Source organism: Gymnoscopelus braueri, assembly GCF_963280865.1.
Source record: "Gymnoscopelus braueri genome assembly, chromosome: 2".
Classification (NCBI taxonomy): Eukaryota; Metazoa; Chordata; class Actinopteri; order Myctophiformes; family Myctophidae; genus Gymnoscopelus; species Gymnoscopelus braueri.
In genome coordinates, this window is record NC_137604.1 from 24,088,182 (window position 1) to 24,100,767 (window position 12,586).

The window sequence follows — 12,586 nt, forward strand, 5'->3', positions numbered from 1 at the left end:
AATTGTAGTCACAATTATTGTTGATTTCTCAAATTCTGCTATACTTCACAAGTACTAAACAAGTATAGTAATACAAGTACAGTATATATACACACACACACACACACACACACACACACACACACACACGCGCGCGCGCGCGCGCGCGTGAGCGCACGTACACACAGCAAATCAGCAACACAGTAAACACAGACTAACAAGGAACTGATTCTCATGGGATAAAGAAGACAGACAGGCTAATGGCTGCATCCTTACTGGAAGTTTAGCCACAGAGAATGTCTGACAAATCTATGGTTGAGCAATGTGATCACGCCAAAAACATTAGCCTGTGTGGTTCTTAATTAAAACCCACAGATGAGTCTTTTATCTCTCACAGAAACAGAAGTGTGTGTGTGTGTGTGCGTGTGTGCATGCGTGTGTGTGTGTGTGTGTGTGTGTGTGTGTGTGTGTGTGTGTGTGTGTGTGTGTGTGTGTGTGTGTGTGTGTGTGTGTGTGTGTGTGTGTGTGTGTGTGTGTGTGTGTGTGTGTGTGTGTGTGTGTGTGTGTGTGTGTGCTCCACATTCCACTGCAACAGAAGATATACAATTTAGACTAGTCTGATAGTAGCCCACCACAGTGTGGAAATTCCCTGTATGGAAAGAATCCATTACAAGTGTCTGTATACGTCGCTCGCGGTACATCCTCACCTTACATCACAGGGATGCGGTTTTTGTGGTGGTTTTCTTTTTTGGGACAGCGCTCCCTTTTATCATGGCTCCCTGTCAATTAAACATTTTCCGAGCTGAATTTTTATGTTTATTATTATTCTGTGTAATACCATTAAAACAAGCATGCATGTCGTCAAACACCAAAAACATTTGTTTGTGATGTGATAGGGTGACTTTAATATAGTAGTTCTCATCAGGAATATATATGTGCATAATCCAGTGGCAGTCATCACTGAACAAGATGGGGTCTAATAACAGTGTGGCTTCTATATGGATATCGGACTTCATGCGCCCAGTCTATGACGTCAGTCATCTATGTTGTTACTATGACGTAGCCTATATGGGTGGGTGGGCGGTCCACTGTCACGATGACTCAGACACAACCATATATAGAGTTCACTCTCAGACATAACTACAGTATAGAGTTTCCGTTGCAGCTACACCCAAATGAGTCAGATCGGCGGTGCGACCTAGGTGTGAGGGCTGCGTAGTGGCCCGAACTTCTAGTGACAAAATTTTGGGCAAGACAATTAACCCATTCAATCCGGGAACGCATCTGTGTCATTGTAGATGTCTTTGGTTATTCAAAAATAGCAGATCTACTATCTCAGACGAGCTTGTAGATCTGCTATTTTGGAAAAAATCTTGAACAAATCTTGGGCAAATCTTTGAATATATGTTTTTTAAAGCGAAAAGTTTTAACTCAAAACCCAGGGCTCTGTACTCTGTCTAGAATGATCATTATCTTGTATTTCCCTTTATACCAAATCGCTTTGCTAAAAATAGCCAATCTACAAGCCCACAACGTGTTGCAACGTGTCGTGTTGTGAGCTTTTAGACTAGAGAGACTACAGATTGAGCTTGTAGATCATTATTCCTAAATGTTTGCCCCCCCCTAGAATAATATTATCTAACCAGCTGAAACTTTTGTCACACTGTTTACAGTGAGTTGGGACCAGTTTATTTGGCAGGTTCATTCAGTGGCCAGTTGAAGCCCACTTATAACAGCAGTGATGAAATGCCAGCTGTGAGCGTGTTGAATAATTCCCTGTACAATATTCCTAATGATCCCCATGAAACCACAGAGTGGGAGGACATGCTGCTTACAGTAATTACACTCCCTTATGACGCTACAGTATGATGACTATCTCCATGACTCCTTTACTCTCCCCGATTCCCATTTAAGCCGTGCGTTTCATGTTGCTGTTTCACAGTTGAAAGTCACTCAGTGGAAAGCGACTCAAATGAGATTAAATTCAATATGATCCTTCCCTCAGAAAAAAGGGAATCTCTCTTTTTTTACATTCTATATCTTTTAAAACAACATGATATCCATTTTGTGCGCAGCCAAATGTATATCATCATCATCATTAAAAGCAAATCTACATCAGTCAATAGTCAATAAATGAGAGCAAGACGGATGTGTAGCGAGGAGGAGGATTGTGATAGACATGCTGAAGATATTGTTTAATTGAAAGGTGTTATAATAGAATAGATGAATGTTTAGAGAAAGCTCAAATAAATGATGGCATGTTGTATACTTTCAGTACCATTTCAAAAGGTTTGATAGATAGTGTAAAAAGACACAGGCACATATTGAGATCAGATCCAAATATTTGCTTTTAAAGACACAAAAGGTTCTACGAACTTCAGCGTTAGTTTTGTGGAAACTCAGGTCTGTCTGCTCTACGTAATGGAAACTTCAGGTGGAATAACTGCGTGAGTTATATAAAAGGACTAAAAAGCAAGGAATAATGATCCAAAGTCATCCATTACCAGACATGTTAATATGGGGAAACATGTGGTACAAGCCCTGAGATTAATGGGACTGGAAGTCTCCACTTAGACAAGGAGACACACTTTTTTTGGGGGGGCTTTTTTTAAGCCTTTTTATTTATTTTTTGAGAGGGATAGGGAAAGTAGGCTGACAGGAAATGGGGAGAGAGATGGGGGGTGACACGCAGCAAAGGTCGTCAGGAACGGGAGTCGAACCGGCGACACGCTGTCAGGCTGGCGTTGCAGCCCAGGGTGCCTGGACCGCCACGCTACGGCCCAGGCCACGTTTTTGATTCTTAACCAGTTGAATCCTAGCATTCACCTTTTCTGGGCATGTCATAATAGGCGTTATTTAGAGTAGAAAAGAATAATAAAGCACGCACATCCACTTACTAAAAAACAGGTACCAGGCTGAGGTCAGAAGAAAAAATAAGGTCCGCACACTGGATCAGGTGCGGACCTTATTTTTTTATTAGGAGGGTGACATTAACCCATGTTGACCTCAGGCCAATTCTAAAAACGCCTTCTAAATCCTAACTATAGGTTTTCTGAAATACCTTTTGAACACATTTTTGTTCTTTTTTTTTTTTAAGAATTAGGTTGCTATAGCAACAACTAATGTGACACAGATGATGGCTTACTAATATTGATAGGCTATTATAATGTAATACATTGATATGTTTTATTAGTTTTTTTGCCTGTGTATCTAATGTACGGTAATTACTCATATTATGTCAATTCAGAAGTGGTCTGTATAGTGTATATTTAATTGAGATGTATGTATTTTGGATATTTACATATGTGTGAATACAGTAGTAAAAGACTAGATACAAAGAGAGACATGAGCTTTAGGTGAGAAGGAGCCTACATGGGAGGTGCCTAAGACTTTTTTGTTAAGCATACAGCTCCTGTGCTGAGGAAGGCAGAAGCTGAAACGTTTGGCTGCACACAAAGAGAGAAGATTTATTTTTAAAGAGAGACATTTTCCCTGAGTGCGGATCATTGGAGTCTCTTTGCTATGGAGTGATCGAGCTCTGGGTTGAACTAAAAGAAGATGTTTTTGTGGGCTTGGATGAGCACATCGGTTCTGAAACCATACTCAGTGGAAAGCCCCATGTAAGGGCCCAACATCACTATAAACAAACTATCTTACAGCTATGTCATCTCTCTCTATCATCCCCTCCCCTCCCTCTCCCTCTCTCTCTCTCTCCCCCTGGTGCTCTCGCCATGTCATTGTCTCACTTTAACACTCCCCCTCTGCCTGTGTGATGTATGGACTGTGGCACGGTGCCCATCTCCTGTGAACCATCTTGAAGTCTGTACGGAGCAGATACCATCTTACAACTCCTGAAAACATCGTCCGTCACTGTTATCAACAAAGGCCCATTCAGACCTCCTCCACTGAGGTCTACAGGGGTCCATCTGGGTGTCCTGGCCTTCCCCTACACCCCTCTCGTAAAAGTGTGTCCGTCTGTCCCTCGGTCCTATAGCCCCCACACATATGTCATCCTCCCCCACAGCATGGCTTGTTTTTTATCTCTCCCTCCAGATTTGCATCAAAGCCATGCATATCTCTTTAACTGTCTCCGATGATGTTCAAACAGAGGGAAACCTGTCCGTAGGCCTGCAGTTCTGAAGAACTATGGCTATTTCCTACTATGGCTTGGCTATTCTGTGTGCGTGTATATGCATGTGTGCCCTCGCATGTGTGTGTGTGTGTGTGTGTGTGTGTGTGTGTGTGTGCACACATCTGTTTGCATTTGCGTTTCCATGAGTGTATACATGCAATTGTTTGCATGTGTGTGTGTGTGTATGAATTCAGTGGGTTTAGTCTGTGTGAGGTAAATCACTCTGTTCCTGCAGAATGCTTGCTGGACCGCACCCTCTAACCACACTCTCCCCTGGTTGGCGTACGCTTCTGCCATATTTATGCTCCATCGTACGACAGTGTCGCGTGCCTAAAACTGCCGATCTGCAAGCTCTCAACACGTTGCGGATGTGACGAGTTGTGAGCCTGCAGATCGGCTGTTTTAGGCGCGTGGCACCGACGTACAACGAGGCATAAATCAGGTTTTCCACTCCAGGTCAGTCCTGCAGGACTCCACACATCTTGGCTTCCTGTGTTTCCTCTCAAAATCATTTTCTTTCGTTGTTTCTCGACAACATTCCGCTCAAATGGCGAGGTTTTGCCCCGAAAAATTTTAAAACGCCCAATCGTGAGAAAGCGAGGAGTCGGAACATGAACAGAGCGAGGGAATGAGAGAGAAAAAGAGACAAACACATAAATGGAGGACCTAAGAGAAGGCCCTGTTAGCGAGCCTCAATCTCAGTGACGCCTGCACTCGCCAACCCCAAAACCCACAGAAAATGGGAATGGAGAAGAGAGGGAAAGGAGAAAGGGATCGAGGGATACAGGCAGAGGGAGGGTGGAAGGGGTAGGAGGGCTTATGAAAACGACCATGGATGAAGGCAATATTTAATAAGGGGGAGCCTTGGGTTTCTGCGGTGGCTTGTAATGGTTCCAGTTGTCTAGGAGGAGAACTGAACAACAGAGAGTTTGTTTATCCAGGGTAGTGGGACTATAGCTAGCGAGACGACCACCATTGCTAACGTCATCCATTCTCCTATGACAACTGGCTCGCGGGTCAGCTAGCTTTTCCCTACTCTTGTGGCAGCACTCAATTATCCACTGCAGAGATTCTGTGCATTCTGGATAGTCATCATGGTTATTCACTAAGATTTATACCCCAGTTTTATTCCCCTGTATTTTTGGAAAAGGAAAGATTTAGCACTCAGAAACTTAACCTAGTTTTAACCTTAAGTAGAGTAATTTACTCTGCACTAAGAATCTCTCTCTCTCTCTCTCTCTCTCTCTCTCTCTCTCTCTCTCTCTCTCTCTCTCTCTCTCTCTCTTTCACAATCTCTCTGTGTACTGTTGTTCCATAATGTGTCTGCTTTTTGCCTCTTTTTTGCTTTTTCTTGCTTTCTCTGCTAATGTATCAAATATTCAATAGTGGATGATCAACACTTAATTCTATCTTGTCCATTGACCAGCATCTGATATACTTCACATATTTATTGTGACTAAAAGTGACCCAACTCACAGTGCTGCTAATTTAAACTAAAGATTATGGAACTCTACTATTGGACTTTTCCTGTGTTTAATGCGGTCATAGTCAAAATGTATGCAAGGCACTCCCTGCACACACTTCTGCAGAAATTGATTATATTAGCATGAAGTTTTACGAACAATTTCAGGATGTTTAAGCCAGGAATGAGCAATGTCTTACAGTAAAGCTAAATCTACAGCAGGTTTCTCTCCGTGCATTGGTTGACATAAACCTACTTAAAGCCTCTTTTAGCAGGCAAGGCTTCTGTTGTTTATGTCTGTCTGTTTGTTTATTGCTTGCTAGCTGGGTCTGGTTGTCTTATGGTGTTTCACTGTGTTTACTGGAGGTCTGTGGATCAGCTGTGGCATGTTTCACTTGTCACACAGAGAGAGGGAGAGAGAGCGAGAGAGAGAGCGAGCGAGCGAGAAAGAGAGAGAGAGAGAGAGAGAGCGAGAGAAAGAGAGAGGCTGTGCAGATCTGCCTTTTGAGAAAGAGTTGAGCAGGGGAGAAAGGAAGAAAGACATGATAAAGAATAGGTGAAATAATGACAGACCTCACCCACTGTTTTTGCCATAGAAATACCTTTAAATGAGTTGCATTAATTGCATTACATTTTTGAACAACATCTACATTGTACATACAGGCACAAACTGTAAGCCATACCAAAGCCTCCATCATTAAAAATCTCCCTTGACGCCATTTCTCCCAATTATCTACTACTTAAGCTATGATGTGGCGACATAATTAAGAGCCATTCAAGCTCACAGTCTTTTTGCTTTTAATTGAAAATCTGTTTAAAAAAAGAAATCAAGATTTACAGCTGAGTTGACTGCTTAAGGAGCAGTTAGTTTGGGAGAGATCAGCCGCAAAAACCACCACCACAAGAGAACACAACCAACATTAACTAAGCACAGATGAGGAGATGGTGCTCATAAAAGCCACATTGCCTGACACACTGTAGTAGGAACTTCTAGATTGGCAATATTACAATACAGCATTCTGGTGTTGTTGTTCTACTGATCCATGGTTGTAAAAGTCAAGTTTGGCACAAGAGGGGATGCAAGGATCTCAAAGTGTTACGAAAACTAAAAAGAAAAGAAACTAGAAAAAGTGCTCCTCGGAGCACAGGTCTCCGCCAGGTCAGGTACGTTATTCTGGCCTCCTGGTGGCGCTATAATAGGCCAATGTGAAAAGGGTGCCATTTATTCTTAGGTCTTTCACGGCAATCATACACTGCATTCATGATTTGAGGCATTTTGTTCCAAAAATGTGTTTTGCTAAATTAGACCTGCTGGTGGCGCTATAACAGGCCAGTGTGAAAAAGGGTGGCATTTCTTCCTTGGTCTAGTGGGAATGTGTTTGTGAAATTTCACGGAAATCGCAAGCTGCGTATATAATTTGAGGCATTTTGTCCGGACCAATCCTGCAAATTTTGGAAGTGAACCTTAGCCAATGAGGATGGAATATGGGAAATCGGACAGATCCGTATTGATCACATGACTATAGAGATACTGTGTACCGATTTGCGTGACGTCTGGATAAAATCTGTAGGAGTAATGTAAAAAAATGGGTTTTGCACAAATCGGCCTCCAGGTGGCGCTATAACAGGCCTGGTATGGTAGAGGAATGCCTTCCTGTCTGTCAGGTAACCTACACTGATACTGATACTTTGGGGTTGTAGGTTAGGAGACAAATACTAACTGGCGTATGAAATGGCTCCGGATGCTAAGAAACATTCCATTTAAAACATGAGTCATAATAAAAGGTTTGAAAAAAACACCATGTTGCTACAAAACTGCCAAACAAGAGCGAGCGAGCGAGAGAGAGAGAGAGAGAGAGAGAGAGAGAGAGAGAGAGAGAGAGAGAGAGAGAGAGAGAGAGAGAGAGAGACACTGTGAGAAGTTCCAGTATATTTGCTACTGTATTGCAACCAAGGAGAGGGGCTCTGTGTTTGTGTTTCTCAATGGAAAGTATTCTGCACAAACAAACATAGATTATGTCACACCAGGACACGACTCAAAGTCCAGCATACAAAGATGTCATAACAATGGTCCTGGGTGAACCTGGATGGGTATATAAGCTACTCTGACAGAAGAGTCCATCAGTGTTACATTTGAAATTAATCTAGCTGGATAGCAACTATCATGGATGAATTAAGATATCAAACAAAGCCAACATTTTCCATCCCTCCTCTTGATATGTGACCTAATCACTTCTTCAGGATGCCGTTTGGGTTCTCAGTAATGTAAATGGAGTGACATAATCACTGAGGTGCTATCATCTGGATGGTTCGTAGAACCTCATTACTCATGAGGATTCCACAATAAGTGGCAGCCTGATAAAGAAATATGTTGGTAAAAATACAGATATTTTTTTAACAACATTAAAAAGTCATCAGGGAGCATTCTCTTGCTTCTCCTATGACAGAAAACAGCACTTAATCTCCCCTGTAAGGCTCTCCTGTGCCACAGTGAACATCTGGAGCCAGTCACTCCATAGCTGGCTTTTGAACACAGCTCCTAATGGTAATGGTAATGGAACATGTCAATTGTGTTATAAGACACAGCTCTCAAAGTTGCTATTAGTTCAATTAGATATTTGGACATAGAATTCCACTGTGGTAACTCTTCACGCATTCTAGTTCAATTTGTCTAAATAGAGGTTAATGGAGTCCTTAAGAGTCATGGGAGTGAGTCACATATAGGAAAACAAGTGCTTGCATATAAAGGCAATAGCTCTGAAGCTGAGACTTGAGATGTGGATAAAGGGTTTAGGGGTGGAGTGGGGTGGGGTGATATAACCATGAGATTGAACATAAGCCCTTAGGAGGCACGACTGAAAGCCTATACTAAGGTCAAAGTTCAGTGTTGAACTTTTTACCTGAACTTAAAACATCCTTGTTGTTTACTTACAATGTGAACCTGTCACTTTACCTTAAAGGACTTTTGTGTGTGTGTGTGCGTGTGTGTGCGTGCGTGTGTGTGCGTGTGTGTGCGTGTGTGTGTGTGTGTGTGTGTGTGTGTGTGTGTGTGTGTGTGTGTGTGTGTGTGTGTGTGTGTGTGTGTGTGTACATTGACGTTTACAATGAGTAAAAACCTTCCATAACTGTCTGCCCAGTAGAGCGGTTACAGTATGTATGTACACACACACGTACACACGCACGAACGCACGCGCACGCACGCACACACACACACACACACACACACACACACACACACACACACACACACACACACACACACACACACACACACACACACACACACACACACACACACACACACACACACACACACACACATTTGGGCCAAAGGTAACAGTGAAAGCCTGCTCACCCTGTTAACATGGGAGTTATTTCCTGTGGAAACTTGTAGGGTCACCACCGCTGAAGCCCATGTCTTTAAGCCAGTTAAGGGCCATTTAAACATCACATCTGCAATTAGGGAGAGGTTGAACGTTTACCAAAACAAACAAAGGGTCATGATTGGATAAATATACAAACATCGAAGGAAGATGTAATCTTCTTGGTTCACTATCGATGGCATGACACAAATGCTTAGAAAGCTGCAGCCACATTCTGTCATTATTCAAAATGTGTCTGTTGTATATACGTAGGAAAAAAATCTAACATCACTACACAGTCAAATAAAATGATAATAATTAATTTATCCATTTGTAACTCGTAGAGTATATAAATGTAACCAAAAGGACCCTTTGGACCAAACAGTTACCTGAGTGGTAGCTGTTTGGTCTGTCACACAGAAGACCTACGTTCAAAAATGGGCTTAAATATTATGGATTACAGCTTTAACACTCAGGAATATAGAGTGTACAAAGCTGTGAATTAAGTGGTTATTATACGGTGTAGATACCAAGGGTGAAGGAAGAGGCATGTAATCGAACCGTTGCTTTCTGGAATCGAACTGAAGGAATGTGTTCAGTTGCCTAGAGGGTTATTTGGCTACAAGCTCCTTAGACTCAGATTTCATCCCATTTGCCAATCTTCAACATCCCTGTTGAAGGCAACATTGCACCATCTGCAGCTATACAGTATGTAGACTTTGTCAAATAAACACAAGAGTGTGCTGGAAAGGGACAAAGGAGGAGAAATAATTTCCAGTGCAACCCAGTGATGGATTACGCAAGAATAGTGGAGACAGGAAGTAGAAAAAATCCCCACCATGATATGAATTAAGAATGTCGATGCAGACATGAAAGTTCAGGAGTGGGGCAAATCACATGGATGACAAGAAGAATGTTGTATAAGGATGTTTGAAAGTAAGTTGAGGAGAGCTGGGTTGGGGCAGAAGAAAACTACTAGAAAGGAGTACTCTGTCTGCACTACTGTATCTCCACCAGGCTGGGTGGCCTACCCAGGGAGGTTGCGGCCGTCTAGATCCAAGGAAGACAGTGACAGTGGAGAGAGACAGGAAATGTGGAGAGAGAGTAAAGGGAATGACATTCAGTAAATGGTCCGGCCTGTGAAACCATGGTCTTACAGATCAGAACATTGCTCCCATGTGTAGAATGCACCTAGCTGTAGTATACAACCCTCGTAGACGTATTTATGATTCTGACGTTTTCAATCTACGAGAGTTGTAGGGTGCACTTCCCATAGTGACCTGGACTTTCTGCACTATGCCCCGTAGACACTCCAAACATTGTACAAAATGAAAATAAATGCGCTTACCGCCGAGCCCCAAATGTTAACTGGGTCTACGGGGTAGTAGTGTAATGTAATAATCCATATCTTTCAATAAAGAAGTGTTTTAATGCCGTCTGTGGCCGATTCTGTCGGAAGTTCCCAATGGGCGGTAGTGACGGGAAGTGAGGGGGCGCATCCGGTGAAACCCGGAATTACACTAAATGTAAACAGGAAGTAAACGAGGGTGAAAAAATGGCGTTCGGCCACAGGCGGCATTAAAACACTTCTTTATTGAAAGATATGGATTATTACATTACACTACTACCCCGTAGACCCAGTTAACATTTGGGGCTCGGCGGTAAGCGCCTTTATTTTCATTTTGTACAATGTTTGGAGTGTCTACGGGGCATAGTGCAGAAAGTCCAGGTCACTATGGGAAGTGCACCCTACAACTCTCGTAGATTGAAAACGTCAGAATCATAAATACGTCTACGAGGGTTGTATACTACAGCTAGAATGCACCCATTGCACCCTAACCTTCGGCTATCGGCCCCGATGTGTAGCATTTTTTGTTAAACTGTGTTTGATGCTCATTGTCACATGACTCCTGAAATCATGTGTACCTGATTTGGTGAAAACAACAAACAGAAACATTAGTAGCATTTGTGGTTCCCCTATTAGGTCTAAGTTTCTGGCTCTATGTTGTTTAGAGGCCCCTCAATGTCAGTCTGACCTGGGAGTGGGTGTGTCTGGATCTGGTGCCTGCCAGTGTGACCACCTGCATTCACTCACCAGCAATCATGCCCACAGTATTTAAGTCTCAGCCTCTCTCCAACCCCTTGCCAGATTGTCTTGTTTGCAAGCTTTCAAGCATTGTTCTAACGTCAAGTGTCTAAGCCAAGTTCTGCCGTTACTGATCTCTGTTTTGTTCCCTAGACTTCGTTTTTGCCCAGCCCTTGCCAGTACCTCTGCCCTCGTTGACTGCCCCCCCCCCTGGATCTCGACCCCCTGCTTCCCACAGTTTAGATTTTGCCTGCCCCTTGCCTGTTTTGGAAGTTTTTGTGAATAAAACCTGTTTTTAGTGCCTTCTGTGTCTGTCTTCTGAGTCCTTCCACGTGTGCCTGACACTCAATATATCCATACATTCATGATTTTTGGCATTTTTTATAAAATTAAGACTCTGGAAGATATATGTTTATCACATGACTCCAGAGATAATGTGTAGTGAGCTGTGTGAGTTTTGGTAGCAAAAAAAAAAGCGTATTCTGAAGAAAATTAAATGGCAGAAATGTAGTTGTGAGCAATGAGTGTGGCCTATATGGGGAGTTCCATCATGATGCAAGGAATCCAGAAAAAACAACTACGGTTCGAGAGTTATAGGCCAAAACATAAAGGTGGCTTGTATAGCGCCACAATGAGACCGATTTTAAACATTTTAGCTGAAGTCTTCCCTGGCTCACTGGCAGTGTGCATGCAAGATTTGATGCAGATCGGTCCAGTGGTGTCTGAAATTAGCTGTAAATGACACACACAGACAAACGGACAGACGGACAAACGGACAAGGGCAAAAAATATAATCTCCGCCTCCAAGCCTATCGGCCTGGTGGAGATAATAACAGAAAGAGAAGTGGATTGTGGAGGAATTGTGAGAAAGAGAGAGTGAGGGGGTCGGGGATGTGGGGGCAGAGAAAGTGGGAGTGTTTGGGGGTGAGAACGGAAGTGCAGAGTTGTAAATAAACAACTGAGCACACTCCCCAAAACACACACACTCACACACACATGTGTATTATGTGTATAATAATGGCAGTTGATTTATATAGTAGAATGTAACTCAAAATGCTTTACGAGAATATACAATACTCGAAATTTAAAAAGAAAATCCCCTTCTTCTTCGACAATGCTCTCTCTCTCTCTTACAATAACAACACAACACAACACAACACAACACAACACAACACAACACAACACAACACAACACAACACAACACAACACAACACAACACAACACATACCCCCACATAATCTCTCCAATATTAATGCATTCTAGCTCACTCTCAAGCTGGCAACCATATAGAATGTATACACATTGTATACGGCAGCTGGACCAGAGACAGCAGAATGCATTGATTTATAGTAAGAAGAATCCAACAGAATCCAACGGATGGAACGAGCACATTATGCACCCAGTCACTGAATACACCATGTTAAAAGATGTACCACAGCTGATGCACAACACGCAGTGTTTCCCAGGGTCAGGCGCAGAGCAATCGCCTCAATCTCTGCAGCGGATCAAGATTTAATGTTTTCCACTCTAAACATTAGCACAGATGTGTGAGATCAGGCAGTTT